This window comes from Mustela lutreola, chromosome 9, assembly GCF_030435805.1.
Source record: "Mustela lutreola isolate mMusLut2 chromosome 9, mMusLut2.pri, whole genome shotgun sequence".
Taxonomy (NCBI): domain Eukaryota; kingdom Metazoa; phylum Chordata; class Mammalia; order Carnivora; family Mustelidae; genus Mustela; species Mustela lutreola.
In genome coordinates, this window is record NC_081298.1 from 111,593,513 (window position 1) to 111,621,014 (window position 27,502).

Consider the following 27,502-nt stretch of genomic DNA (forward strand, 5'->3'; position numbering starts at 1 on the left):
AGCTACGTATTAAAATCTAAATAAGCTCTAAGTATATGATACTTTTAGGCTATTTTTAAAAGTAGGTAGCATCATTGCTTTAAAAACACCAAATTTTTAGCTTGCTGCAAAATATTTATTCATTCTACTTTTTACTGAATGATTGACCACTTTGTCAGGCACTATGTTAAATTCCAAGGACACAAATTCAATTTAGTTCTTCCCACTTCAAAAAGGAAGAATTTTTAAAGGCACAAGTTGGAAAAAGATACTGCAACACACACAAGAAGTATATAAATACCAATAAGAAAAGATGTCGACCTGAAAAATGTAAAGATGATGAATAAGCAAGCTTCTTTGTAGGGAATGAGGGAGGATGGATCAACGTTACTAGCAATTAAAAATACAAGTTAAGGGCACCTGAGTGGCTCAGGGGGTTAAGTCTCTGCTTTTGGCTCGGGTCAGGATCCCAGGGTCCTGGGATCTAGGCCCGAGTCAGGCTCTCTGCTCAGCAGGGAATCTGCTTCCCTGCCCCCACCCCGCCTGCCTCTCTGCCTACTTATGATCTCTCTCTCTCTCTCTCTGTCAAATAAATAAATAAAAAATCTTAAAAAAAAAAAAAATACAAGTTAAGGGGCACCTGGGTGACTCGGTTAAATGCCCCATTCTTGATTTGACTCAGATCATGATTTCTTGGGACTGTGAGACAGAGTCCTGCGCTGGCTCCATGCTGCTTGGAATTCTCTTTCCTCTGCCCTTGCCCCTCTGCCGCAGCCTCACTCATGTGTACATGCTCTCTCTCAAAATAAATATATTTTTAAAGAAAGTACAAATTAAAATCACAAGCTATGATTTCATATCCCTTAAATAAACAAAAACTATAAATTCTGGCAATACCAAATGTTGGCATGGGAACTTTTATGTATTTTGAAGGTAAGTGTACATTAATAAACTACCTGAAAGAATAATCCAGTGAGATTTATTAAATATTAAGGTACATCTTCTCAAAGGATAGGAAAGTTTTACTGACAAAGTAATTTTTATTAGTAAGGCAGAGACAGTCTTCTCCATAATCAGTGGTGCATTAATTTTATAACTCTATTTCTCCATGGTTACAGAAAGAGAATATAAGAAGGAGAAAATAAGGAAGATAACTTTAAATTTTTATTTAGTGCCAAATTGGGAGAATTCAGCATTTCATGGTACTTTATTTTTTAAGATTTTTTTTTAAAAGATTTTATTTATTTATTTGAGAGACAGACAGTGAGAGAGAGCATGAGCGAGGAGAAGGTCAGAGGGAGAAGCAGACTCCCCATGGAGCTGAGAGCCCGATGTGGGACTCGATCCCAGGACTCCGGGATCATGACCTGAGCCGAAGGCAGTCGTCCAACCAACTGAGCCACCCAGGCGTCCCATAAGATTTTTTTTTTTAAAGATTATTTATTTATTTGTGAGAGAGAGGGAGAGAGAGGGAGAGAAAGCGAGCAAGCACAAGTAGGCAGAGTGGCAGGCAGAGGTAGAGAGAGAAGCAGGCTCCTTGCTGGACAAGGAGCCCGATGCAGGACTTGATCCCAGAACCCTGGGATCATGACCTGAGCTGAACGCAATGGCTTAACCGACTGAGTCACCCAGGTGTCCCTCATGGTACTTTTTGATTCGAGATCTTTGCTTATCTATAGTGATGGTCCTCAAGCAGATAGATATGATACAGATCTACAATGAAGAATAGAAACATACTTCAGAGAGAAAGTAAGGGACTAGTCAGAGTTCTAGGCGAGGACAGGTATGTTTACATCTTCAGAAAACCTTTCCTATTTCCACAATAAGGAATATTTTTTAATAAGTCAGTAACATGTTGTATTCAAAGGATTTGATATTGTTGGATAAGGAACTGAGACACAGAAAAAAAGATTATTTTCCAAGCTTCTACCATATACCCAACACTATATTAGGTATATGGTAGGTTAATGCAAAAATAAAAAATAATGCAAAAATTTTTAAAATGCAAAAAAAAAAAAAGGGCGCCTGGGTGGCTCAGTGGGTTAAGCCTCTGACTTTGGCTCAGGTCATTATCTCAGGGTCCTGAGATCGAGCCCCACATCGGGCTCTCTGCTCAGCAGGGAGCCTGCTTCCCCGCCTCTCTGCCTGCTTGTCATCTCTGTCCATCAAATAAATAAATAAAATCTTTTTTTTTTAAATGCAAAAAAAAAAAAAAAAGCAAACCAAAAGCATTAACATATGAGAAAGATAAATCAAGTTGAATTTATTGAAATCAAAGAAATTTATCACTTAAGAGAAAGTAAAATCATTCAGTTCAGCAGAGAGAAAGCATTTCATGAAATTTAATATCCATCAAAACAAAAACACTAAATAGAAGGGAACATTCTTTATCCGATTTAAAAAGGCACTATAACAGATCATATTTTCTGTGTCTCTCACTCTTGCTAGCTAGACACACACATACATTAACATATATATGTTGTTCTTACAATGACTGACAGATACTCCTTTCACCCTAAAGAAGAGTCTGCATTCCCTTCTCTTGTATCTGGGTGGGATCTGTAACTACTCCAACCCAAATATGGCAAAAGAAATGCTTTTATGACTTCTGAGATGAGGCTGTAAAAAGGATACAGCTTCTACCTGGCTTTCTCTGTCTTGGGAATGCTCGCTTTAGGAGAAACCAGCTACCATGCTGTGAAGCAGCTCATACTAGCCCATATGGTATACCACCTGGAAGGATTCAGATAGACAGGAAAGGAGGCTCCCTGCAAATAGCCAGCATCAACAACCAGACATACGAGGAAATGAGCCTTCAGATGGTTCCTTCCCTACGCCTTTGCATCTTGCAGTCAAGGCTTCAGACAACACAGAGCAGAGACAAGTGTTCCAACGGTGTGACCTATCTAAATTCCTAATCCACAGAACTATGACCATAATAAATGGTTGCTTTATGCCATTAAATTTTTAATGGATTATGTAGCCATAGTAAGTGCAACAGGCATATACCAAAAATTTTAAAACTACTCCATCATATTCAATGTTGAAATACTGAAAGCTTTCCTTTTCAGATAAGGAACAAAATAAACAAGGATATCTATTCTCACAACTTTTATTTTATACTGCCATCCTGCTCAGTTCAGTAAGACAAGATAAATAAAGATTAAAAAGAAATAAAACTATCATTCACAGACAATATGATTATGTATATAAAAACCCCCAGAATATATAGACAGCTGATTAGAATAGAGAGCACAAGGTTGATGGATATAGACCAGCACACAAAATCAACTATATTAAACTACCCTAGCAACAAAAAAGGGGGAAAAAAATGACTTTAAAAGATCATTATAAGAGCACTAAATTATATATATATATATATATATATATATATATATATATATATAATACATATAATACACACACACACACACCTGTAATAAAAATGACAAAGCAATGTTCAAGATGTCTGCCCATAAAACTAGCAAATGTTGTTAGGAAAAATTAAGGACCTAAGTAATTAGGTAAATATACTGTGTTCACAGATTGAAGACTCAATGAAAATAAACCACTTTCACCCTGACTGAATGCAATATGGAAAAAATTCCAACACTTTGTGTGTGAGTATGCATAAATGCGTTCATTGCATGGAATGTGGTACCTTTATTCTAACTTATACAGAAAAATAAAAAGTCAAGAATAAGTAAAACCCTCTTGAACAAGAGGAAAAAGGTAGGCATACTCGCCCTACTAGGTATCAAGAGACTTACTATGAAACTATAGTAATTAAGACAAAGATAGACAATTAAGAACCATGGAACTGGAAAGAGAATCCAAAAAATAAACACACTCACATACAGACCAAAGGCAGTACTTTAGAGATCCAGGGAAACAAGACTCATGCCAGTAAATAACGCTGGGTCAAGTGGATCTCCATATATGCTGGAAAATGAAACTTGACCCTTTCCTCACAGTATATACAAAAATTAATTCCAGGAGGACTACAGATGTAAATATGAAAGACAAAACCATAAAGCTTTTAGAAGATACTTTAACAAAATACAGAAATCACTACTGATAAAGGAAAAGATTAATAGTGGGACCAATCTTACAACTGAGAATGTGTACTCATAAAAAGATACCATTAAAAGTGAAAAGGCAAGCTGGAGTAGGAGAAAGTAGTTGGAACATAACGGATAAAAGAATTCATATGCTGAATATACAAATAATAGTTATAAATCAATTAGGAAAAGACGGTCACATACAAAAATGAGTAAAAGACCTGAAAAGGAACTTTCTACAAAAGAGGATATTCAACTGGCCAATATATGAAAAGGTGCTCAATCTTATTAGTAATCAAGAAAATGCAATTTGAAAACACAATAAATACACTACATATTCATTGGATAGCTTAGTTGGCAAAGATGTTGAACAACATGAAATCTTAGAACTCCTTGTGAACCGTATACTATACAGCTACTATGGAAAACTACCTGTCATTATTTATTAAAGTGGGATAAACACATTCCCTACAACTCAGCAATTCCAATTAAGATTACACTCAACAGAAATATGTATAGACATGTACAGGAATCAGAGCAGTTTTAACAGTCAGACAGTAGAAACAAACCAAATCCATCAATATGAGAACAAATAAATTGTGGCATATTTATATAACAACATATCATTCAGCAATGACACTGAATCAACCATGCTACATAAAACATGGGTGAATCTCAATACTGAGCAAAGGAAACCAGGCACAAAAGAATATGTGCTTTATGATTCTACTTATATAAAGTACAAAAACACATACAACTATACAATATTGTCAAAAATTAAGATAGCAGGGGCGCCTGGGTGGCTCAGCGGGTTAAGCCTCTGCCTTCAGCTCATGATCTCAGGGTCCTGGGCTCGATCCCCACATCGGGCTCTCTGCTCAGCAGGGAGCCTGCTTTCCCCTCTCTCTGCCTGCCTTCTGCCTACTTGTAATCTTTCTCTCTCTATCAAATAAATAAATAAATAAAAATCTTAAAAAAAAATCAAGATAGCAGTTATTTTTGGAGATGTGAGAGGGGTAATAATTGGGAGCATAGGAAAGGGGCTCTTCTAGGGTGTTGGGTATGTTCGCTCTCTTGACCTGGATTATGATTACATGGGTTATATGGCAATAAAATGACTTTAAAAAACATTTGTTTTTTAATTTAAGACTGTATTTAGTTTATTTTTGAGAGAGAGAGAACAAGAACAAGCTTGGCGGGGGGTGGGGGGGACAATCAGACTCTGCTGAACGCAAATTCTGATGGGGCGCTTGTTCTCATGACCTAAGATCACTGCCCAAGCAGGAACCAAGAGTCAGATGCTCAACCAACTACATCACCTAGGTGCCCCTAAAAGGTTTTTAAATGTAAAGCTCATGTCTCTCTCTCTCTCTATATATATATATATAATACATATACTGTTGTGCTAGTTACGAACATTACAAATCCTATGTAAAAAATAGAAATTTGAAAAGTATGGATAAAAATGAATACCTTAGATATCTTCCTAATAACAGCAATTGCTTCATACTTTCACTAGTCTGTTGTGTGTCTGTGTGCTGGAAAATAACTGAAAATAGCATACTTACTTACATCTTCCAAGTGAACCAAGTATTTTAATCTTGTGGTTATAATTTTTTATTACTTTCACACATTCCCATATATTGCCTCATTTTCCAAGTGGGATTTAATCACCAAGATGCTTATTAATATTTGAATTTTAGGCAGGTCGAGAGTGGTGAATATTATTAAGACTTGACAAACTTTTTTGTTTTGGTAACTAAAAAGATTTTGGTTAATATTTTAAATCATAATATATATATTTTTAGAGAAAGATTCAAACATTTCAAACAAGTCTTCTAAGTAATTTTGATTTGGGGGAGATGATTTCTTATCAGACCTGAAGAGATCACTAATTTTAAACCTGTAATGTTTGAGCTTGAACCTAAAATAAAAGATTTGCTGTGCCATTTTCTCTTCTCCTTTGTTTATTAACATAACTCTGGTTTCTTCAAAGGATTCTTTGTTAAGTCACCTATCTATTTTGTGAGAATCAGATAATATAATAAGCAAGCACACTTAACAGGGTACAGGTAATGGTAATATAATGCAGCACATGCAGAATGAATGAAAGAGGCCCACTGTAAATTGGGAACTCCCAATCCACCTTAGGTGATAGCTGACTGACAGACTGAGGGAACATTTTAATCATTTTATTCAGTGTTGGTAAGACATAATTTCTTTCATTTCATTTAAAAAGTAAATACAAAAATTCCAGTATTTTTTCATGCACTGCACCATCAATAAATCATCTTACACATTGCACTATGAAGACCCCTTCGAGGGCAGCAGGGAAATGGCCAGATCAAATGGGCAATTTAAGTAGCTCATACCCTGGTGGCTAAATGGAGGGATGAACTTAAGGCAAAGGAAACTGCTGAAAGATCAGACTAGAAGCTAAGAAATAGCTAAGAGGTTAGAACTGTGCAGATCAGACGTAATGGTAGCCTAAATAAGGCAGTGGCAATATAAGTAAAGGGATAAAATATCTTTCTGCCAGTGGTAGAGCTAATGGATGGCTTTATCCTCCCCATTCCTTATCTCAATCAGCCTCTTTGTTCAAGATACCCAAAAAGCAATTTTTTTTCAATTAACTATATATATATTTGATATGGACAACTGATATTTTTTCAATTCTGTGTGACAAATGCATATATTAATAAGATTTTTAGACAATTTTGCTGCTCTGAATGACCTATAATATACCGCATAAGGGAAAATACTGCGATCACTGAAAAACAGCTTCAAAACATAGCTTCAAAACATCCCTCACCCACCCCCAAACCACACACAAATTGCCACCCCTAAGCCCTTCTTATATAGAAATTTTGAAGCAGCTCCCCCTGGCCACAAAGAAATTTCAAATGCTCCTGTATCAAAGCAAAACAAAACCCCAAACACATAAACATACATATGATTTTTTTAGAAACTTTATGTTAAATGCAATCTATCATTTTTTAATTCGTGAAAAGTTAAAAGAAAAATCAAATACAAAAACTAAAACAGGTTAAAGGTTTGCAGAACTTGGAGATTTTTATAGAAGGCCTTTTCAAAAGATATTCATCTATTTCTTTTCTTTTCTTTTTTAATTTACTTATTTGACAGAAAGAGACACAGCAAGAGAGGGAACACAAGAAGGGGGAGTGGGAGAGGGAGAAGCAGGCTTCCCACTAGAGCAGGGAGCCCAATGTGGGGCGGGCTCAATCCCAGGACCCTGGGATCATGACCTGGGCCTAAGGCAGATGCTTAATGACTGAGCCACCCAGGTGCCCCAAAAGGTTTTCATCTATTTTCTTATGAAAAGGGGCACTTCAACAGATGGGGTTTCTACTATAATTAATCAATTCAAGATCTACAACTAAACTTATTCTTAGCTTCAGAATTCACCCTTCTAAGTTTATTGTGAGTTCCTCACTGTCAAGAGCCATCATTGTTTAGATGTCACTGATAAACTAGGCAAATAATGTCTCAGTAAATTTTTAGGAATACATATAACAAACATTACCCAAATGTATTATATCTCTATTAAAATTTTTCATTGACTTTGAAAAGAAAAAGAAGAAATCATTACCATCCCATAAATTGAAATCCAAAACTCAAATATTCTTACTGTCAAATAAAGCATCCCCAAAATTTAAAGAACCACCCATGTACTTCTAGTATGGAATTTTACTGTGCTGTCTGAATAGGAACCAAGTATGAAAGGCTGACACCAAAGTAAATATGATGGGACAAATATAATTCTCCTTTTCTCCAGCCTTCTATTCTCTTCAGACCAATTCTCTTCAACCATTTATGAGGAGGATTACTACTTGAGATTACAAGTAGTAATCTCAAGTGTAGAATACATGGGATGTCCTGAAGCCCACTATAAAGAAGATGGTATAATCTGGATCACTTCAGATCTTAGACCCATAAAGTAATCCCACGATCAACCTAACATTCTAGTAATTTTCCAAAAAATGGGATAAACAGACCCCAGATAAAATTTCCCAGGTCTTTCCCAAAGTAACTCTACATATTCAAAATTCAAATCAAACCCAGATCATTTTTTCATTTCATTTGGCCATAATATTTGTTGGTACATCTGATACTTGGGTATATATTCCCAACAATGAAGGTCAAGCAATACCTAACTGCTAATTAAGACAATGTATATATGCACACACAAACACGACCAAACATACAGAACTATATTTTAAGACTCCCCAGAGAGCTTTTTTTTTTTTTTCATGAGCAGAAAGCTCTGTTTAGGTCTGTATTATGTAAATAACTTAATTCAAGCACAGTGAAGCCTAAAAGACAAATGTTAGCTTTCAAGTATCTATAGTTACTACATGAAAAATAGTAACCATCTGCTCCCACAGAGGGCCAAACAAGATGAAATATACTCGATATATTAAATGAAGAATGCAGGTTAGATAAGTTTGTTCGTATGTGTGTATATATATATATACACATACATACATACATACATACATACACAGAGAGAGAGAGAAAGAAAAGGTTAATTCTAGTTAGAATGAATCTTGACAATCAAGAACTGCTTTCTCTAAAAAATCGAATAAAACAATACACTCAACTGCCTTGATAGGTTCAGTAGAATCTCGTATCAGTGTAGGAGGACTCAAAAAACTATCTTCTGTAAGACTGTATCCCTACAATTTCAGAATTCAATTTGTTTGAACTAGCCTATCTAATTAGCTAATTATGCTAAAGCTAGGAGAAAAAGTTAAAAATACCACATACATAAGTATACATTGTATTACCAAGTGGTAATGTACTGCATATTGCTTCTTAGAGTTCACAGAAGTTCCACAACAAACAGGAGTAAAATTCAGAGTAAATACACATATCTAGTCCTTGTACTTGATATCAAAGGTTTATAATATGCTTAAAATTGCAGGTAAACCATAAATAAGAAATTTACTCAACCCAAGTCACAGAATACCTGTCAGAATGCTGGTGGTAAAAATGAAAATTTACATGACAAAAATGTTTCATCAAAGCTGAAACTACAGTTTTTCCTCTATCTATTCCTGATGCAGAACTAAAGTCAGTTTTTTATTCCTTCCAACTTCTCTTCAGTTTCATCAATTTCAACTCTTAAGGTTGTATTAGCAGGGTGGGATAAACTTTAAATACGGCCAATTTCAGGCATAAGTAATAACATGTCACTGGGTTCAATAGCTTTCCTTAGTTGGAAAACAACTTAGTTGTCCAATATGGCATGGCTAAAAACAGTGGTCCAAAAACAAACCAATTAATTAATAGTTAATTATTATAATCTAAATACTGCACATATTTTTGAAAATCTTGGCAAACTATATATACTAGCAAGTATAAAAATATATGAAATGGAAAAAGAACAGGAAACATATTAACGGTTATACTTACGCTGGAATTGTGGACGATTGTTTTTATAATTTAAAAAAGCGGGGGGGGGGGGGTGCCTGGGTGGCTCAGTGGCTTAAGGCTTCTGCCTTCGGCTCAGGTCATGGTCCCAGGGTCCAGGATCAAGCCCCACATCAGGTTCTCTGCTCAACGGGGAGCCTTCTTCCCCCCTCTCTCTGCCTGCTTCTCTGCCTACTTGTGATCTCTATTTGTCAAATAAATAAATTTTTAAAAAAATCTTTATAATTAAAAAAATAAAAGATTTCTCTTTTCCTCTAAAGATCTGAGACTATAGCCAAAGTTTGGCTGGATATGTGACAAAGCAGGTTGAAAAGTTCCCAACAGGTACGTTTTCAGAGAGAAGATACAATAATAGACATTCTTTATATTTTCTGATTATCCTCCAAAGTAAAAGGATCAGAAGGAGAAATAATTTAAATCTGTATCTGATTATCTGCAACTTAGTTTTTTAAAAAAAAATTTTACTTAATTAATTTGAGAGAGAGTGAGTGAGCATGAGCAGGGGGGAGGGGCAAAGGAAGAAGGAGAAGTAGATTCCCTGCTAAGCAGGGAGCCCCAATGTGGGGCTTGATCCCAGGGTCCTGGGATCATGACCTGAGCTGAAGGGAGAGGCTTAACTGACAGAGCCACCCAGGAGTCCCTGCAACTTACTTTTGAACTCATCAGAAAATAAGACATATTGATAAATAAAGATGGGATAACCTAACTATAGGAAAATGTTAATTATAGAATCTAAGTGATGGATACATAGGTGTTCACTGTTCTTTCATCTTTTCTGTAGAGTAAACCTTTTTCTTAATAAAACAGAAAAACTACCTGAGGTAGACAAAATTCTCGAGGAAAAGATAAATTGCAGAGTACTCTGGAAGCTTTATAAGGAAATAAAAATATTACAGTAGCTGAGTTTTATGAAAAATCAGCTTAAATTATATGATTTTAATACTGTTGTTTTAAAAAATTAAATTTTATATATACTGTGTGAAGTTACAGATTTTTAGATCCTATAGTGTGGCTATTCTCCAAAGTTGCCCACCCCCCCATCCCCATGCCATCCCCTGCAGTATTCATGGCCTGGAGTAGCTCTCTCCTTTGAATCTGGTCTGGCTCCATGTCTTGCTTTTAAACAACAAATGTTGTAGAACTTTCAAGACTAGATATTAATAAGTCTTGCAGATTCGAAGACTCTGGTTTCTTTCTTTAGAAGTACTAAACTGCCATTTTAGAAATTTAACCACTCTAAACCAACATGCTGGAGAGGCCACATATACGTGCTCAGTTTGACAGTCCCAGCTAAGCCCAGCCTGTCAGTCTTCCAGAAATCTACCAGACATGTAAATAAAACTGTCTGACCTTCTAGTTGAGTATCACCAAGTGACATTATGGAGAAGAACTGCCTTATTAAAGCTCTACCCAAATTTCTGACCCACAGTATTGGCAAGACAGAACAACATGATTGTTGTTTTAAGCCACTAAATTTTGGGTATTTTTTACAAAACAGAATTAATGAGGAATCTTGAACAGTAACTATTTAGTCCAAACCTTCATTTTAAAAAACTGATCCATTCTCAATAAACTGAAAAATAAAAAAGAACTCTAGGGGTACCAGTCAGTTAAGCATCCAACTCAGCTCAGGTCATGATCTCGGGGTCTTGAGACTGAGTCCCTTGTCAGGCTCTGGGCTACTGAGCCTGGAACTTGCTTGGGATTCTATCTCTCCCTGCACTGCCCCTCCACCCCCAATCTAAACTCTAGGCTTAGCAGGCAAGAATAAAAAGATAAAGGAAAAGCCTACATAAGAATATCTCTGCCTAGCTATTCAAATATATAAACCCCAGCATATATTAAAAACTCAACTAAGTAATAAATAGCAGACCATTTCTTAAACCATTTTTTTTTACACATTGGACAATATTTATAGAAGAGTAATTAGAGTAATTAGATATAATTTTTGCTATTTAGTTTATACTGAATCTACTGTTTGACATTCTGTTAATGATCTGTGATTCCCACCTAAGTTGCTGTTTTAATAAAGAGGTAATACAGAAGGAACTCAACCTAAGAAGAGAAAATGTTATAAGCCTCTACAGTTTGGTTTTCATGGACTCATTTGGAAAAAATTCACGGATCACAAATTTGTGTGTGTTACCTACCACTTAACGCGATACTTGATGTAGGCAAAAAAAACAAAAACAGGGGGGCCTGGGTGGCTCAGTGGATTAAGCCGCTGCCTTCGGCTCAGGTCATGATCTCAGTGTCCTGGGATCAAGCCCCGCATTGGGCCCACTGCTCAGCGGGGAGCCTGCTTCCCCCTCTATCTCTGCCTGCCTCTGCCTACTTGTGATCTCTCTCTCTGTCAAATAAAATAAATAAAATCTAAAAACAAAAACAAACAAAAACCCACCAAAGTCTGTGACTATACACAAAATAGGCGCTTGATAAATGTTCATAGAATATTAAAAATCCTACATATTCAGCTTATAATTGTGTGAGAGAACCTTAAATTGGTGATCTAAAGTCATCAATACCCTTAATTTTATAGTAGTTTTAAGAAAATATGGGGCACCTGGGTGGCTCAGTGGGTTAAGCCTCTGCCTTCGGCTCAGGTCATGATCTCAGGGTTCTGGAATCGAGCCCCCATCGGGCTCTCTGCTCAGCGGGAAGTCTTCTTCCCCCCCCCCCCCGCCTTTCTCTCTGCCTACCTGTGATCTCTTTCTCTCTCTGTGTTAAATAAATAAATAAATACAATTTTTTAAAAAGAAAAGGATAAGTACTTTCTAATTGTAAAATATGAATTTAAAAGTTCAATTCTCACATCTGTCATAAAACTAAAAATTTAGACAGTATTAAATTATCAATCACCCTTATCCATCTTTTCTTTTAAAATGCTTCTAGAATTTTTTTCATGCTAATAAAATGATCAAACTATTCTTTTCTTCCAGTAAAGACAGCAAGGCAAGTTTCAAGAGAACAGGGAGACAGTAAGTTAATTAATTAACTAAATTAAATAAATTAACTAAAGGAGACAGTAAGTTAAATTAACTAAAGCATCATTAACTTGAAGCATCTATTTGTAACTTAAATTTCATAGTTCAATAAGGAAGTATATAACCTTCTTGGAATGGTTATATATACTTGGAAATACCTAATAACATTTTTATTTGCACATTTTTAAAAAATGCTTTTATTGGGGCGCCTGGGTGGCTCAGTGGGTTAAAGCCTCTGCCTTCGGCTCAGGTCATGATCTCACGGTCCTGGGACCGAGCCCCGTGTTGGGCTCTTTGCTCAGCAGGGAGCCTGCTTCCTCCTCTCTCTCTCTGCCTGCCTCTCTGCCTACTTGTCATCTCTGTCTGTCAAATAAATAAATAAAATCTTTAAAAGGAAAACCGCTTTTATTTATTTGAGAGAGAGATAGCGAGAGAGAGAGCACAAGCGGGCAGGGTGGGGGTGGCATTGTGGGAGAAGCAGGCTCCCTGCTCAGCAATGCTGAGATGCAGGGTTCAATCTCAGGACCCTGGGATCATGACCTCAGAGCCAAAGGCAGATGCTTAACCAATTGAGCCACCCAGGCACCCCTATTTGCTAGACCTGTCAAAATTAAAACACCTTCATGCACGTCATATATAAAGAAGGGACTGTAAACTTTATTACAAAAGTCAAAGGACATTTATCCATTGGTTCTGATACTTTCAAACTATTCCAGTTAATATCGATGCAAGACTCCACCAAAGCCAACTTCCTCACTGTTCTGCAGGTAATGCTGACTCAGTTCACTTTGTGGTCTGAAACGACTTCACCCACCTTCAGGACCCCACTACAGGTCTCACCTCGAAGAAGCTCTTACTTTTATTGAACACTGAACTTTTTCCTTCCTTAACTCTCATAAGCCTTACCTCCATCATGGCAGTACTTAATATCCAATGGTATATTACTGACTTTTTTTTTCATGTTCTTATAGACTGTTGACCAAATCTGACTGTAAGCCTCTTCATGACAGACACTATTTCATACTTTTCAATCTCCCTCAGTATGTACTATGGTAGGTACACCAAGCACATTATAGACATCCCAATAAATGTTGAAGTGAATACTAAAAAAGTTATACTGTAGTTATGAAAAAAGCAGCATGCTCTAATGTATGAAGTACATTAGGTTATGAAAGATAGAAGTTTACATGGCCTCCTTTTAATTACTTCAAGGAGAAAGTCTGAGTTTTTTAATACCTAACACTGTCCCAATATTTAAACATAACTGATTTTTAAGATAAACCTAAGAATTCTCCTTAACATGACTTTCTATCTACTGAATGATATAAAATCTAATTTTAAAATAAACTTGTCTAAAAACTGGATCATCTTAAAGTGCTAGAAAGTAAAGAAGTTCTCAAAAAAAGTGATAGGGCTATGTCAAAAGGACACAGAAACCAACTGAAAGAGTTCCCAATGGCCAAAGGTGGAACAATCTAAGCAACAAAATTAAGTAGTATTGTATTGTAACCCAAATTATGAGATAAATACCCACAAATCCACACTGATATAAATGACTGAATATATTAAGTAATGGGGGAGAACAGATAAATCTCCTGTGAAGAATTCCACGTAAATTATGCAGACACACTGCCTTCAAAGAGGTGGAGCATAACTCCCCATTCCTTAAGTGTGCATAATGACTTCCTTCCAAGTGGAGGATGGAGAGGAGTGTGGGTGGAGAGGAGTAACTTCACAGTAGAGAAGTCTGAGAAGTATTACTTCAGCCAGGTGACTGGGGTCAATATCAAGTTACAACGTATCAAGTTATCATGTTACTACTATATACATAATGTGCACCCAATATATATGTATATGTAACTACATATGATGTTATGAAAATGGTACTTTGTCTTTGGGCCTTCCTCTCCCAATCCATAACCTCAGTCTAATCATGAAAAACATCAGACAAATTCCAAATAGGGACAACCTATGACATACTTAACCACTACTCTTCAAAACTGTCAAGGTCATCAAAAACAAGAAAAAACTGAGAAACTGTTAGAGCCAAGAAGAGCCTAAGTACATATGATAACTGGGTGGGATCCTGGAACAGAAAAAGGACGTTAGATAAAAACTAAAGAAATCTGATAAACTATGGACTTTAGTTAGTAATAATATACCAATATTGACTGTTAATTTTAACAAGTGTATCATACTGATATGTTAATAATGGGAAGAGCTCTGAGGGAGTGAAGGGGAAACATGGGAACTCTTGTACTACTCAATTTTCTGTAAATTAAAAACTAATAGCCTATTAGTTAAAAAGGTCATTCTAAATTATTAAATAAAATAGTACAGTTTGCAGGAGAATGGGAAAAATCATGACGGTAGTACTCAAATGACTGAAGTTTAGAAAACAAACACTTATGAAGAAACATTTTGGAAAAGGCTCACAAGACTTTCACAAGGTCCAATCAATTCATTACATCATCCCTAAAATGGAAAGAATATACCTACATCACAAGAGTGTTGTGAGGATTTAATGAGATCATGAATAACTGCTTTATTAATTATATAGCCCTATACAAATGTCAATCATCGCAAAAAGGAATATAACACATTCTTTTGGAGAAAAAGATGGGTGGGGCGCCTGGGTGGCTCAGTCATTAAGCGTCTGCCTTGGCTCAGGTCATGATCCCATGAGCCCCACATCAGGCTCCCTGCTCTGCAAGCCTGCTTCTCCCTCTTCCTCTTCCATTGCCTGCTGCTTCCCCTGCTGTGCTCTCTCTCTCTGTCAAATAAATAAATAAAATCTTAAAAAAAAGAGAGAGAGATGGGTGTTGAAGGAAAGTTAAGTACTATTCTGCTTTGCAGTATTTGTATAAAAGAAAAGAGACACATAAAAAGTGAGTGTAAGTGCCTAAAATTGCTTCATGTTTTTACCTATGGAGAGCCTTGAATTTCCAAATAACTGCTTTTAATATCATATTAGTGATATTTTATTATTGTAATTTCTCTTTTTACAATCATATCATAATAAAGAAGTATTTTAAGTAATTAAGAAAAAGAAGTAAGATTAAACTCTAGTGCCTGGGAACAGACACTTAGGGGATAAAACCATAGCGGGGGGAAAAGGAAGTGATTACAGTAGTTTCCCTCTTATCTGCAGTTTCAGTTACTACAGTCAACCACGATCTGAAATACTAAATGGAACATTCCAGAAATAAACAATTCATAAGTTTTAAATTATGTGCCATTCTGAGTAGCCTGATGAAATCTCAGACTGCCTCACTTGGACCAGCCAGGAATGAGAATCATTCCTTCAACCAGCATATCCATGCTATACACATGCTACCCGCCTATTAGTCACATATCATAGGTATGTGTATACAAGAAAAAAACATAGCATATACATGGTTTGGTACTATTCGTGGTTTCAGGCATCCACTGGGAGTCTTGAAACCTATCCCCTGAAGATAAAGAACTACTCAACTACAAAGTCAGGATGGATCATTTTGGAGGGATGAGACTGTGACTGGGACAGGCATTATGTAGGAGCTTCTGGAGTGGCTAACAAAGTTCTATTTCTTGTTCTGGATTGAGATTACAGGGGCGCCCACTTCATAATAATTTACTAAGCTATACATTTCTCTGTGTGTGTGTGTGTGTTATCTGATTTAGCTTTATAATAAAAAGTGGGGGGAAAAGAGAAAGGAAATAGCCTTCCAAAACAAATATATTGTAAAAAGAACATTTAACAATCCAAATACAAAATCTTACATAGAAATCTTAGTTCTTTTATTATAGAAATCAGTACCTCAAAAAACCCTTGGTTCCAAATGATGTGAGACAAAACTACTTACGCTTCAAAACAAGTATAAAAATGAATGTTTACCTCAAAATCTGAATCTCCACTCTGTCATTTACTAACCTTTATATTCTTAAATCATAAACTTTCTATTCAGAAGATAAAATAAGATCTCCCTCCCAAGGTGAGTGAGAAGAATAATGGAATAAATACAAACATGGATCAAAAACCAAAGTGGTAAACAAATTAATTTTTATCTGTCCACTGAAGAGATGAACCAGAAAATCTGAATTGCCATCACATAGCAGGCTTTTGCATACTACTATCTCACTTCAGAAGCTGTCAAAACTCATTTCCAAAGGACTCTCTATTACAAATTGGTATTGCAACATTTAAGTTAGGGAAAAGCCTCCTGCAAACAAGATAATATATGATTGCCTAAAACACAGAATAACTAGAAAATGAGTAAGTCATCAGGAAAGCAAAGGTGAATTTACAATTTGTTTTATATATTGTGTCAAACTGAGAGAACTCATTTTTCAACATCAACCAATCAGAACTGAGTCAGTAACTAGAAAATGACCAAAAAAGAACCTGTCATAGTCAAAACTTAAACCATAAAGTACTAAATTCAAAAATCACTTAATTTCAGGAAGGTTCCTCCAGCCCTTGATTAGAACTGTGTACTAACCAAAGTAATGTTTTTCCAATTCAGAGAAAATGGAAAGCAATAAATTAAAAAGTGATTCAGGTGAAGCTACAGTAAACAAGATCTGACCAATAAGAAAACAACTATTTTTCAAAAGAACAAAATGTCAAAGAGCATAGGGTCCAAGATCTTTCCATGCAGAAGCAAACAACCCTAATACATTTCAATCACCCTTGAGATAATTGTATTTTAAACATTACTTATGTGAAAATTAGTTATACCTGATATTTTTATATTATTATATATTTCGAGGTTGTATGTTTATACATATATTTAGTTACATATATTTTTAAAGTGTTGGTTATGTGTGACTATTACTCATATAAAAATTTCACAAATCATGTATATTATACGTGATATTATCAGGAAGTGTTATATACCCCAACTCAAAAATAGTTATTTCTTTTTAGAATGTGATCAATAATCATGTGTTTACATTATTTTTACATAACCATACTGAAAAATAGCAATAAACATATAGCTAATGTGTATGAACATTTATTCAGTGCTACGGGTAGCCTTATTTAATCTTCACAAATTTAGAATTATATAAAACCATATGAAACTGCCAATATACAACTGATTTTGACCTACAAAAATGGTATCTAAATTATCTGCATATTACAGATGTATAAATTAACCAAAAAGAGGTTAAGCCAAAGATTACATAACTAATAAATGGTAGCTTTGTAATTTGAACCTTGGCCTGTCTTGTCTTTTCTTTTCCTTATTTTTTTTTTTAATTCCTGGGAGTACAGCCTACAGTTCTTTTTTCCCCCCAAATCATCTTAGTGATTCTGTCATTTAGTACCATGTAATAAATTCTTTCTGCTCAAACTAGCTAGAAAAGATCCTAAGTTTCTGCAACTAAATGTGATAAATAATGGTTCCATTTTTCCCAAACATAATTCATTAACAAATCCATCCTCTTCCCATTAGTTCAAAATATAACCTTCATCATAAGCCAAATACTTTATATATTTGAGTCTGTTCTTTTTAAAAATATTTCCGTGTTTATTCAACTGCCAACACCACACTTTTTTTTTTTTTTAAGATTTTATTTTTATTTATTCGACAGAGAGAGATCACAAGTAGGCAGAGAGGCAGGCAGAGAGAGAGGAGGAAGCAGGCTCCCCGCTGAGCAGAGAGCCCGATGCGGGACTCGATCCCAGGACCCTGAGATCATGACCTGAGCCGAAGGCAGCGGCTTAACCCACTGAGCCACCCAGGCGCCCAACACCACACTTTTTTAATTATTATAACTTTATAGTAATTGTTAGTATGTGTTTGGATAAATGCCCAGGCCTGTTCTATTCAAACTCACCAGTGACTATTACAATTCACTGTGAGGATTCAAATTTTATTATTTGCCAAATTAAACAGAAGTTGATATCCCTCAAGTTAACGCAGGTAATACCCTCAACTGTTTCTTATATTAAACAGCTCCACCATCGGCAAGCCCTTAGGCTCTATTAAGAAAAAGAACCACTTTACCCAAATGATCAGAGAAACCATGACAAATAACAGAACAAACACCTACCATGTGCTTCTTATATCATGCACTCTAAGGACACATCACTCAGTATATGCGCCAAGACTACATTTCCTAAATCCAATCATGATGAAGAATCAGACAAAGCCACGTTGACAGACATCCTACAAAATAAATCCTCAAAAATGTTAATGCCATAAAAGGAAGAAAAAAAAAGAGGACTCAGGAATGGTTCAGTTCAAGATTAAGGAAAGCAAGAAGACTAAAGAAACAAAAACTTAGGGGCGCCTGGGTGGCTCAGATGGTTAAGCATCTGCCTTTGGCTCTCATGATCTCCAGGTCCTGGGATTGAGCCCCACATCAGGCTCCCTGCTCAGTGGGGAATCTGCTTCTCCTCTCCCTCTGCCTTTCCCCGGGCTTGTGCTCTCCTTCTCTCCCTGCCCCCCAATCTCTGTTTCTGTCTCTCAAATGAATAAATACAATCTTAAAAAAATAAATAAATAAACTTAAATGCAGTGCATGATCTTGAATTGGAACAGGAAAAAAATGCTATATGGAATAAACTGGTGAAATTTTAATAATGTCTACAGATTTAAAAATAATATTGTAATGTTTATTTCCCAATTTTGATCGCTATACTATAGGTGTGTAAGTGAATGCCCTTATTTTTAGGAAATGCACAATGAGGTACTTAGGGATGTATTTGCAACTTCCTTTCAAATGGTTCAGTAGGAAAAATATCTATGTAGAGAAAGAACAAAAGAGCATACATGGCATAACATTAACAACCATGAGAATAAAGAATATTCAGGAGTTCTTTTCTATATATCTGAAATTGTTGCAGAATAAAAGCTAAAGGGAAAAAGAAAGGAGAAGTAATGCATTTTAGAAAAAATTACCATATGCACAAACACAGAATTCATGAAGTTTTTACTTTTATCCCACATTCTAAGACATATCAAAAACAAGTACAAGATATGGTCTCTATTCTGAAGGAATTTTCCACTGAGCTGAGGTGACAAAAGCAAATACATTTTTTTTTAATAAAAAATGTCATAAAGAAGGACAAGAATAGCTATCAAAAGAGCGACAGGCAAAAAAGTGCTAGGAATTTAAAGAGACAAAAGATCAGGATGGACAAGCATGGTCCCACTGAAAGAAAAGGCATTAGAATAGATTCAGGTCCTGAAATCTAAGTAAAGCCTGGCTAGACAGAAAAGAGAAAGAACATTCCAAAGTAGAATATTTGTAAATAAATGAATGAGTAATAGAGATTGATTATACAGTCTGTTAACAATGGAGAATGAAAATCGGGGCCAGAAAGGAAGGCTGGAGCCAAATTATGGAGAGCTTTGAATCCTACCCTAAAGAAAATCAGATTTCATACTACAGGCAATAGCCAACCACTAAATGATTCTGACATATTATTAATACAAATAATTTCTACATTTCTGTCTAGAATCTGACTGATTCACTAAACTTGACAATTCCTAAAAAGAACCTTCGCTTTTGTGCTAACAGATCTTTTGCTTCCTGCATTTGAAATCTCTGCTGATTCAGGGCATACTACATAGAATTTATTTATTTATTTATTCATTTATAAAGATTTTATTTATTGACTTGACAGATCACAAGTAGGCAGAGAGAGGGGGAAGCAGGCTCCCCGCTGAGCAGAGAGCCTAATGTGGGGCTCTCCCAGGATCCTGGGATCATGACCTGAGCTGAAGGCAGAGGCTTTAACCCACTGAGCCATCCAGGCACCCCCCACACAGAATTTAATGCCAAACATTTATTAAATGCTTATTTGGGGGACGCCTGGATGGTTCAGTTGGTTAAGCGTCCTGGGATTGAGTCCCACATCAGGCTCCTTGCTCGTCAGGGAGCCTGCTTCTCCCTCTGCCTCTAGTCTGCGACTCTGTCTGCCTGTGCTTCCGCTCTCTCCCTAACAAATAAATAAAATCTTTTAAAAATAAAAAAATTTAAAAAATAAATGCTTATTTGGGATTAGACAAGCTGGGGAAGCAGACTCAGCACCAACCATTTGGTCCCTAAAAAGGACTGTTTAATTCAATACCACTGACACCTATAATAGGTATTGGTCAAACAAATTATTATAGTTTTAGTGTATCTCTTCTCTTCACAAAATATTAAAATGTAAACATTTGCTGATAAGCTTCACTGTATGAAACAGATCTTTATTTTGTTAGTGTTGATTTGTCAACACTGCAAGTTTTCATTAAGTGTTTTAATTCAGAATCATATATCAGTGATCACATCTGGAAGTATTTTTTGTTACACATAAGCCAAACAACACTAAACTCATTCTACAAGGTCAAGTTTATAAATGACAAATTGTTATCTAAGATGTCAATTTTGTAAATGCTATGTGAATCACCTTTTTTTGAGAACCCTTCATTATATTTCCAACACCCTTAGCAGGGAATCAAATTACCTCAGCACCTAATACACAGGAAAAAAGGCCTACAATCAAAGGGATTATTTTTTTTTTCATGATTACAGAATGAAACAGCATTCTGTTTGAATATTTATAATTTCTAATAGCATATGGTGTGGTAATGGGAAGAATTATAATATTAAAGGCTCTCATAATCTTGGCATTTCATGAATATCTGCTCAAAAAAAATTTACCTAGATTCATTGTTAACTTGTAACCGTACCTAACAATACTAATTTACTGTAAGGAATCATTAGAAAAATTTCCCATTTCTGTTATCCTCGGTGGGGAAAAGAACAATTACAGCAAGCCATTGAACAGGGGTAGCAAACTACTGCCCAGGAGCTGAATCCAATCCAATCACCTGTTTTTGTAGGGCAGCAAACTAAGAATTATTTTTTACAATTTTAAATAGCTGAAAAACAAATTCAAAGAAGAATTCTTAAGGACCCACAAAAATTATATAAAGCTGTGTCCATAAATTAAGTTTTACCAGAACATAGCTCTACCCATTCTTCTAGGTACTGTGTGGCTGCTTTATAAAATCAGCAGAGTTGAGTAATTCTGCCAGAGACCATGTGTCCCACAAAGCCTAAAATATTTACTGTCTGGCCCCTTACAGAAAAAGTTTGCTAATACCTGCCACACAGCACAGCAGACTAGAGATTAAAGCCTTAGGCACTGAAATCCGACCAACCTAGATTCAAAACCCATTTATGCCTCTAGTAACAAAGCTTGTCTAGTGATTAAATGGCTCTACAACTCCAATTTCCAAATTTTTTAAAGACAGACAGTAATAGAAAACTGTTGCAAGGATTAAAAAGGATAAACACATGCAAAGTGCTTAGCACTACACCTAGTAAGTAGGAAGCACTAAATATTAGGTGATGTTATTTCATATATATTTTTTTTTCAAAGATTTTTTATTTATTTGTCAGAGAGAGAGAGAAGGAGAGAGAGCGAACACAGGCAGAGGCAGAGGGAGAAGCAGACTCCCTGCCAAGCAAGGAACCCGATGTGGGACTAGATCCCAGGACACTGGGATCATGACCTGAGCCGAAGGCAGCTGCTTAACCAACTGAGCCACCCAGGCATCCCTATTTCATATATTTTTAAACATTTTATTTATTTATTGACAGAGAGAGACAACTAGAGAGGGAACACAAGCAGGAGCAAAGGGAGAAGGAGAAGCAGGATCCCTGCTGAGCAGGGAGTCTAACAAGGCTCAATCCCAGGATCCTGGGATCATGACCTGAGCCAAATGCAGATGCTTAAGGACTGAGCCACCCAGGTGCCCTGATGTTATTTTATTTTTATTATTCTCATTATCGTAAAGTTGCAAGGGAATCTCTCCCTATTAAACTGCTGGGGTCCAGGCCTTCTTCTTATCATATACATATACACAGCACAAAAGTATAGCACCTATTCCTTTTCTGATTTTTTTCCTTCTTTAGCTCCAGGAAATAAAAGTCTACAAAAACATGTAGAAAAGGCCTTTATAAAATACAGGGTAGCTATAAATTCTGGAAACAAATACAGATTAAAATGAATTACAATATTAATCTGTGATTCCAGACTTTATGGCTACCCTATACAAATGTTTCTATAGGAAATGATACCATTCCTTATACTACAAATAAAATCTACATAATGTTCAAGTGAACTGTGTTATAGTCACTTTAGTTACGGCTATGTTAAGACATTTGGTTTGCTTAATGATGACAAGCCAAATTTATTCAAGTTCATAAAAACTGTAATGTATATAATACAGATTCAAAATGCTTTCATTTTGGATCCTATGGTAAACAAAAAGGACTATCAAAGAAAAATTATGTCTACTGGACTATGAAGAAAAAAATAAATTTCCCTTTAAATGATATTTATGGAAAGAGTTATATCATACTTATAACTTAATTTTAAGTTCTTAAAGGTTTAATAGTCACAAATTCAACTTCATAAACCAAGTGGACATACACTGAACCCAGCTGTGTGGCCTTGAGCAAGCTATTCAACCTAAGCCTTAGTTTCCTCATCTATAAAATGGGACAATAATACTCTTTCATAAACCTTATTCTGAGAATGAAATGAGTCAATACATGTAAAGACTGGGAACAGAAACTGATACAGACTTGTGCTCAATAAATGTTAGTTACCAGAATTCTGTTTTCATTCAACTAAATCACCACACTTTTTTAAGTAGGCTCCATGCCCAGCATGGAGCCCAACGTAGGGTTTGAATTGACAACCCCGAGACTAAGACCTGAAATCAAAAGTCAGATGTGCAACCAACTGAGCCACCAGGTGCCCCAAATCTCTACATTTTGATGGAAATGCCTTTAGTTAAAATTCCTAGCTAGCATGTAGTCAAGAAAAACCACCTGAATTAGCACAGATCATAAAATCTTCAGAAATTCTGCTCTAATGATGGAAATTAGAATACAGGTATCCTTCACTTAAAAGGAAATTTACATGGACTTCAAATTTTTAAACAAGTCATAACTCTAAAGACCGTGGTCTTCCAAACTTGACTTATACTATACCACTGCCATGTTACTATTACAGTCAACATTTTGAGGATTCAATTCACTTCATTCATCTGAGCCATCCCTAGGAGAACACAGCAGGCAATCCATGGAGAATAGGGGAGGTGGCAAAGACCTGGACTAAAGGATGCAGTGGTAGTTTGTGGGTGGGCCATCATTTCCTGCCTGCTTCCTCTATACTTCCCTGCTAAGCACTGAAAATTTCAGTCCTTTGCCTTATATGCTATTTTCTCCAACAAAGATTCAACAAAAGGCATGTCAATATTATTATATGAGTGTCTGCAAAAACACTAAAAATGCCAAAGAAGATTTAAAACAATCCTTTAGGTATGAATTTAGAAATGTTATGATATTTAGAGCCAACCTGCTGAACTTGAGGATTATTGTCTCTACAAAGAAAATGAGTCTAAATTAGAGCCACAATTTCTGAAACTATCTTTTCATCTGAGAAAACGCAAACAAAAAAATTTTTTGTTTCAAATCAAATCAAAATTGTTTGATCCTGATGACCAGTAAATAAGAATAAGAATACATATTTGAAGGGTCCTGGGGGCCTAGTAGGTTAAGCATCTGCCTTAGGCTCATGTCATGACCTCAGGGTCCTTAGATCAAGCTCTGTGGAGGGCTTCCTGTTCAGCAAGAAGTCTTCTCCCTCCTCTGCCCCCATCAAGCTTGCTCTCGCTTGCGCTCATATAAATAAAATACATATCTGAATGAAGAAATTAAATTTGACAGCCACAAATTAACATTTACCTATATAAGCATTTACAGTGAATTCACAAAAGATTACTATTTCTAGCTAAGTGTAGAGCAACGCCATAAGTAATGACCTTCAAAAACTCCTTATTCATCTCTACACAATACTATATTTCTATTTTAAATTAGTAACTTTATTTATTAGTTACTTTATTAGTAACTTTATTTAGTTATTAGTAACTTTATTTACCCAGCCATTTTTCATACCATTAAGAAATGACACCCTGTCCAAATTGTTTTTTAGACTGACATAAATGACGTTCCCTGTAATCGTTATCATTATCTCTTATCTCATAGAAAACAGTCTCCTTCCCTGCTTCCACAAATACACTTAGATAACTACTGTTTCCCTAACACATTCACCATGTGACTAGTAAATGACAGACCTTAGATCTCCATAAGCATGGTTCCTTCTGTCCCACCCATCCTCTCCCCTGAAAGGTTACTCTCCTTTCCAATGCTTTTCACTACATCCTTTGTGATGCTGCTGCTTTTGTAAACTTCCCCAGTGCCCTTAATAGGACTTCACTCCGCCCATCTTTCTCTGTAACTCTCATACAACAGACTAGAAGATACCAGCAATTTATCTTCTTCCTATCATGGCACACATTTGATTACTCCAGAAATCTCCTGTTACAACCTTTCTCTTTTACTTGTAATTAGGCTCTACCTAACCTTCATTATTATCATCAACCAACTTCCCAGTCACTCCCCAATTTATACAGAATTTTAATGCCTGTTTTACTATCTTCCTTGCCATTTTGGTCATCATCAACCTGACTTTCAGATCCATCTGAACATCCTAAAGCTGCTCTCCTCCTTAAAGAGAAGATATCCAAATACAATGGTCTTTATCTCCAATATTCACTCAAATAATTTACCTGTGTGACCCCTCTAGCCCTTATCACCCAGAACAGTTATGCATCTGAAATAAAATTCATTACTTTGACCTACAACCACCAGTTCTTATCCTTCAGCTCTTTCACTTTTTATCCCCCACACACTTTACTCTCTAGCCTCATGGAAACTTTGGTATTGTGCTCCTCCATCTTTTCCCTAATTATAAGCCTTGTCTTGGCTTCAGTTCTTTCCCCATCCAGCCCAGGTACCCAAAATACATCCCCTTCAACCACTCTCACTACATTACCTTCAAATTTTGGTCCCTGGTTCCTTTCACACCATTTCTCCCTCTCTCTAAAGTTTTATCTTCCCAATACCAGCACACTGCAGAGAGGAGACATAGAGGGGATACACACCACAGAGGCCACCACAAAATCCTCAGTCATCAAACTCATCTGAGTCCATTTCCCAAGTAAACTCCCACTCCCATTAGCCGCAGCAGCTATTTCAGATCTTCAGAATTCTCTTCCAGTTTCCAACTCCACCACTTCTCATACTTTCAGAATGTGTCCTCACATCCTCTTTCAAAAAGGAAAGAGCAGACTTCAGATAGACGACTCCTCTCAAAACTGGCATCCTTGCCTCCTTTTCTCCAAACTCCATGAAACAGCTATTTCGTTGGTTAAATACTCATCTTTTCTCAGTGCTATGTAGTTCTTGTGTCCATTATACATGTCCTACTCGTCTCACATCTCACCTACCCACTGTTCACTTCTTCTGAGCATATACACATTCACATTTCTATCAATTCAAAAAAAATTCATGCTCAATTTTATGTCAGACCCCCCCTCTACCTCCCTGAAGAAAACTCTGGTAGGAATAAGCTACAGTTGCTGTTTTGACATTTTCATTTTCTACTCACCACCTGTCCCACAGAAAACTGATCTCCATAGTTCCACTAAAATCACTAATAACCTAATTTAGTCCTCACAACCACCCTACGAACTAGATATAAGTTCTATCCTCATTTTACAAATGAGGCACAGAACATTACATAATCTGTCCAAGGACAGAAACGATTAATTGTGGGAGCCAGAATTTACACTCAGGCACTATGACTCTAGAGCCCAGAGTCTTAACCACTATCCTATTATAACTACATATATTCAAATTATAAGCACATATATTATTCCTTTAATTCCATTTTACAAATCCTGGCTTGGGGGTGGGGATAGGCACATCTTGTGTGATTTCCAGAACTGTAATCTCTGTCAAGAGCTAATGATACACTTAATTAGGCTTAACTCACATTTAGTCACTATTCTGTGTTCACTGGTTTCTTCTGAAGTGTCAGTAAATGATTACTTTCAAATCTTTGTTTTTTAAGATGAAATATGCACTACTAAAATATATTTCCCAAGTATTTTTTTTTAAAGATTTATTTGTTTATTTGACTGAGAGAGAGATCACAAGTACACAGAGAGGTAGGCAGAGAGAGAGAGGGAAGCAGGCTCCGTTGAGCAGAGAGCCTGACGCGGGGCTTGATCCCAGGACCTGAGACCATGACCTGGGCCGAAGGCAGAGGCTTAACCCACTGAGCCACCCAGGCACCCCCCAGGTATTTTTTTTTTATAAAGATTTTATTTATTGAGAGAGAGAGAGAGAGAGTGGGAGAGAAAGAAGCAGACTCCCCACTGAGCAGGGAGCTAGACCTGGGGCTCGATCCCAGGACCTGGAGATCATGACCTGAGCCAAAGGCAGATGCTTAACTGATGACCCACCCAGGAGCCCCCCCAAAAGTATATATCTAAGAGATTTAAAATTACTAATTTATTGAAAAGATCTACAATTTATGTTGAGGTTACACTACTCACCTTCCTTTCTAAAGTCTACTGGGTTTGTGTTTTTGTTTTTTGTTTTTCATTTTATTTCTTTGTAAAATCTTTTAGAGTTGGGGAGGGCTGAGGGAGAGAGAATCCCAACAGGCTCCATGCCCAGCACAGAGCCCAATGCAGGGTTCAATCTCACAACACCAAGATCCTGACCTGAGTCAAAATCAAAGGCTGGATGCCTACCTGACTAAGCCACCCAGACGCCCTGACTTTGCACTTTTTTAAAAACATTATTTGGTTAAATTGAGATCTTAAATATATCTTCACAAACAGAACTGTTATCACCTGCTGACAAAGAGGACTAGAGATTTTATTGCCTATGTTTATCTATTTTGGGTTGCCTTCACCATTGGTAATTTTTCTAGTAAGTTAAAAAGATATAATTTACTCTTTTTTTAAAAAAGAGATTTTATTTATTTGAGAGAGAAAGAGTATGAGCGGGGGGAGGAGCAAAGAGTTCAGTATCAAATCTCTTGATTCTGAAATTCTCAATTACTATATTCAAACTTAAGGAAAATATTCCATCTAAACGTAGTCAACATATGGC

The 27,502-nt window shown here is 36.3% G+C and overlaps 1 protein-coding gene across 5 annotated transcripts in view; it reads right to left on the reverse strand.

Moving 5' to 3' along the window:
* The window catches only part of EML4 (EMAP like 4), a 157,678-nt gene that overhangs the window by 103,956 nt on the left and 26,220 nt on the right, over positions 1 to 27,502 (reverse strand). The gene's annotated exons all lie outside the window — the stretch shown is intronic.